Genomic DNA, 6518 nt, shown 5'->3' with positions numbered 1-6518 from the left:
GGGGGGTCAGTCGAGCCGCCATGGATCGAGTGGTGGCGCACACCCACTCAGGGAGGCCCATCATCCCTAGGTGGGTCTTGCGCTCAACTTGTCCCCAGGGGGAACTTTCCAGGTCGTTCCCCAGGAGACAGTCGACGGGCTGGGAGGTTCTCACTGCAACTTTTAGTTTACCGACCACCCCTCCCTACTCAAAGGGCACCAGGGCTACCTTACATAGGCTTTCTGTGTTGTCGGCTGAGATGACAGGGCAAAAGACATTGGGGAGGACCTGGTCTTCGTGTACTAAATGGCTGAGGACACCGGTGATGCTGGCCCCGGTGTCACGGAGGGCTTCTACTTGGTGGCCATTGATCTTTACGAGCTGCCCATATTTCTTGGTGTTAGAGGGCAGGAGGCTCCCAGGGACCATCTCCCTATCTCCTAAGGATACTAGGGCCATAGCTGCGGGTTCCCACTCCTCGTCCTCCTCAACCTCCTCCCCCAGGGCTACATTGGCTATCTGTCTAGCAGGGGGTGCTGCCGGAGTGGTGCGTGGGGCCATGGGGCATTCAGGGTCGTTGGCGTAATGCCCGGGCTTCTGGCAACGGAAACAAGTGATGGTTACCCGGTGCCCCCGTCTAAGGGGGGGGCCGGATACAGCTGGTGGGGGTGCCGGGAAAGGCGGAGGTTGGGACTTCGGTGGACTAGCTTGGGACTCTCTCGGCCCTCCCTGGTCCCCCCCCCTCTCTGGCGGGGTGGTCCCTGACTGGCTCGGGGGTACTCTCCTACAGGGCCCCGGGAGACCCGGGTGTTGGTCCAGCGATCTGCCTCGACAGCCAGCTTTCTTGGGTCCGTGAGCTTGCTGTCGAGCAGATGCTGGCGTAGTTCCACAAAGCAGTTGGCCGCCAGTTGTTCCCACAACATAAGGTCGGTTAGTTCTTCCATGGTGGATACCTTGCTGCCCTTGATCCACCCATCGAAGGCGCGGCTGAAGAAATTCACATATTCCACCCAGGTGGTACCCGGGATCTTCCTGCAGTCCCGGAACCGCTGGCGGTACATCTCCGGGGTGAGGCCGTACCTTGTGAGGAGGGCCGCTTTCATGTGTTCATAGGAGGTTTGCATGGAGGTGGGTAGGTCGAGCAGGGTGTCTCTTCCTTCGCTCAGGAATCGTCCCCATAACCCAGCCCCCCAATCCTTCTGCGGGACCCGATGGGAGGTCATGGCGACCTCGTAGGCCCGGAACCACTGCTGAATGTCATCATTTTTGTAATATTCTTTGACCACATCCTTGGGAATGTGAACCTTCTGCTCCGTCGGTGCGGCCGCCTCCCGGTTCCCCGAGGGCCGCGTTTCTTCGCTTCTCGCTTTCAATTCTATTTCTTTCAGGCTGCGTTCATGTTCCAGTTGAAGTCTCCTTCCCTCGTGTTCTCGTTGGAGTTTCTTCTCTTCTAGTTCTCCTTGTACTCGCAACTGTCCTACTGCTAGCTTTTTCTCAGCTAATTTCAACTCGCCCTCAATTTTGAGTTTGGCTAATTCGAGTTCGTGATGGCGACTTTTTTCTCTGTCTGCGAGTTCCTCCGGGGATAGGCCCCCGTCTGGTACGAAGCCTCGCACCTGGTTGCTGCTGCGTTCTCCTTGGGAGGGTTCCGCTTCGTCGTGGTGCTCCCCGCTCCTTCTGGGCGGGAGGCTCCAGAATCCACCCAAGCTTTCAGTGCCTTTTGCATATCTTCTTTGGTGTTGAGGCCAGTGGTAGCGATTCTGAGTTCCTTACAGAATTGCTTCAGTTCTTTATGAGTGTACTCTTCCAGCTGTTCCACCTGGAACAAGGTACTGGCGTCGTCTTCTACGAGAACCACGCGTTTCCTTCTGCCATCTTTGTCGGTAGTGCGTCAGCCGTTCACGGTACGATCTCTAGATTATGGGCCCGAATCCCGTCGCTTACCACCAATGTTAGAAGGCCGCCTCAGAGGGGCCCGGAGGGGGCCCTGACTGCCCTGAGACCCACCCTCGAGGTATCGTAGCCGGGCACTGGCGGGAGACTCCTCAGGGGAGGAACCTCGTATCTAGGATCGCACACTCGGCACCACACGACAGAGAGACACCACACGAAGAGTTCTTACGAGCAAATCTTTATCAGATCGAAGTGGTAAGATCTTTATGATCAGCCAGACAAATATATACAAGCAGAGCGTGGGCTCACAGAGTCTTGGAGGGGGGTTAGGAGGTAGCGGGACAGTCTTTGGAGATAAGAATCAAATGCAGGAGCGTACCCGGCACACAGCTCACAATCCTCGAGCTGGGGGATACGCTTGTCGTCGTGGGGTCCGGCGGGACCAAGAGAGTCTGTGGGAGCCGCGAGTCACTCAGCAGGGCTCGGTTACAAGTTCGGTGGTCTTACGATCTTCGAGGAGCCGCGAGTCACTCAGCAGGGCTCAAGCACAAGTTCGGAGGTCTTACGATCTTCAGGGAGCCACGAGTCACTCAGCAGGGCTCAAGCACAAGTTCGGAGGTCTTACGATCTTCAGGGAGCCGCGAGTCACTCAGCAGGGCTCAAGCGCAAGTTCGGAGGTCTTACGATCTTCAGGGAGCCGCGAGTCACTCAGCAGGGCTCAGGTGTTCCAAGACGAATCTGCCGGACAGTCCCAGAGCACCCCTTGTTATAGGCCGACTCCTCTTTGATGTCCGGAGTCTGTGCAAGCAGGGGTCTTGTCACCTGGGGGTCACTTGTTGGGGTTTCCTGCCATTGTCTTTTGATCCTTTCAGGGCTGGGGCGGGAGGAGTCCCAGACGCCCAGCAGGCGTGGAGCCAACCCTCGGGGAGGCCGGCAGGACGATCAAAACCCACCGTCCCAGGGAAGCGCAGAGGTGTGATAGAAACTGCTCCTCCCTCTCTCATCCCAAGGGGAGCGCGGTGTCCTCCAGCCGGAGTGGCGCCTCTAGGCCCGGGTCGCGCTGGGGCCGGGCGGCCATCTTGATGCAGGAAGTGGGCACGCGGGCCCGGTGTGGCCGAAGGGAGGAAGGCCACGGACGGGGAAGTCTGGGTGGGGTGCGTGTGAGTTCTGGTGGGAAGGATCGGCTAGGCCGTGGGTTTGGGGGCTGGTGTGAGGTGCAGGGGCCAGGTCTAGCTATGTTACGAGGGCCGGGTCTAACAATCCCAAAAATGAACATATATAACACAATCAATCATGGAATAGCCCTAACTTAGACATGAAACTTGTTCAATAGATGTGAAGTTTTGTTGGGCTAGAGCGCTCGATTTCCGTGTCGGTCGACGTTTTGACCCCTTAAATCAGTGTGAATTTCATAACCACGGGGTCTTCATCAGGACGAAGGACACATTTGTGTGACGCCTGCATGAAAAGAGAGCAAATTCTTCTTTAGAGAGCAATGTTGGAGAATTAATGTGCGTTAATTACACTGGAACTGGAGAGGGAGCCCGGCTTGTAGCTCACAGTATATGGGTCAAATTATGCAGACCTTGCCTTAAATGAGAGGTAATCTTTAGTCTTCTCTGTGAATATTCTGAGGTGGAGGGGCACAGCGTGCTCCCTGGAGGTTTGAAAATTATACAAGAGAGCGCCCCGGCGATTAGTATGGTGCAGGTTAGTTGCCATACTTCAAGAAGCGAAAGGCGGTACAATGACTCACCTAAGCAGTCAGGCGTAGAGGTGTCAATGAAAGAGAAAATGAATTATGTTGACTCATGTATAAAACTGGCCTGGCGCCTCCGTTACCACAAATCTGTAGGTTCCAAATACCTACACGCTGAGGCCAAATATGAATTGACATTATTAATTAGGTGTCCCTTAAATAAATTAATTAATCAAAAATAGGAGTATATCAAACAATGACCTCACTTATCTCCGGCTGGTGTGCTCGGAGTATGACAGAGAAGGAATCTCTGGTTGATTTGTAGACAGAATGTATTTAAATATAAACGGAGTCGATTGCTTTTGAGTACCAAAATTTCAAAAGGTCAGGAGCAAACTCGCTACCTTGTAAGGGATACAACGATACAAAAATATATATCAGTGCATCAGGTCTTAAAAAGAGCACAAAGTCAAAACAAGAAATCAGACCGATGCCGGGGCTTACCTCCGGCGTCTCACGCCTGCGTGGAGGAACGTTTGTACTAAAATAAAGTCAACGCAACGGGGCTGCCGGCGCCTGCGTACACGTCAAGCACACTAGGAATGAAGTTCCTACGTGTAACCATGGAAACCAGCACACAATCAAGTGGCTCCACGTTACGTTCCCTAACCATGGAAACCGAGGGGAGCGCGGGCTGTGCTTGAAAGTCAGATTGAAGTTGAGTGACGTGTCTAGAGTGTATAGTCTCAGTATTCATCAACACACCTTCTTTTAATAGTAAGGAGCCACATTACAGAACGAGCTCGTTCAGCGTGCAGTCTGCAAATCGAATGAGATTACAATGAGAAAATGACCTCCAATTCGAAAGAAATAAGCACACGCACTCAAACGTACACTCCATGGTGTGACCACATCTATGTGTACAGGTGAACTCATGTAAATGTCCTCGCAATAAATAAGATCGAATGTATGCAAGAGATTGTGCTTAAATATATAAGGAGATGAATCGATTTCTCCCTCCCTTCAGTAAACTATCACATTGTTTAGAATTCAAAATTGTCAACATTGTAAATATGGTGTCCATTGCAATTACAATTGTCCATCCCTGACGTATACGATCTCAATACTTAGAATTCAATAGTGTCCACATGGTGAATATGGTGTCCATTGCAGGTACATTAGACTATGACTATTCTATTCTGTTCAATATTTATAACGCAATACTGACATTCCATGTACAATATTGAAATGCATAGGCTATTAACTGAAGGTGCACACTTGAGAAAACACAGATTACATATCTTATAATCAATTATAATGTTGGACATATGGTTTAAAATCAATTTTTAGCACAGTGTGAAGTCATTTTAAGGTAGTACATAGTATAGCTGCGGTCAGGCTATATACAATGAAACATTTGGGATGCAGTAAATCTTTGCAGGATGTTTAATGCATTTATAATTAAGTGAAAATCCTTTTTCTACGAGCCTGTGGTCAATTAGACAGAGAATAAACAGTGATCACACAGTTTATAATCACCCAGGACCACAGCAGCCCTATGCAGTACTGTGATTCAACCTGTGCAGAGAAGTGAATTTTGTCTAGAGATTTCCTCTGGTTCGTTCAGTTCCCAATGTACAGAATCTAAGAAGTGTATCCACTTACATTCTCGAAGATTTAAAGTAGCTGTAAGGGCACCTCCTCTTGGGTTAGGCACAATTTTTTCTAACACCCACCATCTCAGACAGTCATAGGGGTGACTCAGTTCCCCAAAATGTTCTACTAGTGGGGCACCTTGGACTTTGCATCAAATGCGTGAGCAGTGTTGTAGGATTCGGGCCTTGATGTTCTGTCTGGTCTGGCCTACGTATACCATATTACAAGGACATCAGATGATATAAATTACATCTTTGGAGTTACAATTGGTGTGATGTTTAAGTTGGAAACTCCTGTCTCCATGTGTGAATTCCTTTTGTTCTACTGTCAAGTCACATGCTTTACATCGCCCACATTTAAAATGTCCCTATAGAAGTGGTAGCCCAAGTTGTGTCTGTAAATTTGATGGTGGTTTGTCCCTCAGATATGAGCTAACCACCTGATCCCTAATGTTCCTACCCCTCTTGAAGGCAAAAAGGTGTGAGTCGGTGGACCCTATTTCATCCGATATAATTAACCACTTTTGGTTGATGATTTTCTTTATATCGTTACTCCTATTGCTAAAAGTAGAAAGACAAACAACTCTGTCGCTCGCTTTGTTTTTGTTTAGATTGACTTCCAAAAGTATCTCTCTATGGCAATACCATGCGCGATTTCTTGATTTTTTCAGAAGGCTGCGAGGATACCCTCGTTCACGGAGTCTCCCAATAAGTGAGTCTGATTCACGGAAGAAGTCCACCCTACGGGAACAGTTCCCCCGAAGTCTTAAGAACTGTCCATTGGGGAGATTGTCTCTCAGATTTGGGGGGTGGTGGCCCGCGTAACCCAGTAACGTATTACGCTCCAAAGGTTTTCGGAAGAGTGTGGTATATATCACATTCTCATAATTTCTAATGGTTAAATCCAGAAAATCAATCTCTTCAGGACTAGATTTCATAGTGACTTTTACGTCTCTTGATCTATCATTAAGCCAAGTACAAAAGTCATCGACTGTGTCAGAGTTGCCAGTCCACACCATGAGCACATGGTTGATATACTTCTTCCATAGTGTAATATTTACTATGAAAGAGTTATCGGCGCCATAGATGTGTTTGGCCTCATAGTTACCCATATACAAATTGGCTATATCTGTGGCAAATCCTGCCCCCATAGCTACTCCCTTGGTTTAATAATAAAAGTCTTTTTGAAACACAAAGAAGTTTTTAGTCATGGCCACCTCTAAATGATCGATAACAAAATCTGTAGGCACAGCAAGTGGTCGGTCCCTCCGATCCAAAACTTCACTTGCAA

Source organism: Triturus cristatus, chromosome 10 (assembly GCF_964204655.1).
Source record: "Triturus cristatus chromosome 10, aTriCri1.1, whole genome shotgun sequence".
NCBI classification, from domain to species: Eukaryota; Metazoa; Chordata; class Amphibia; order Caudata; family Salamandridae; genus Triturus; species Triturus cristatus.
This window is presented reverse-complemented; position numbering follows the sequence as displayed.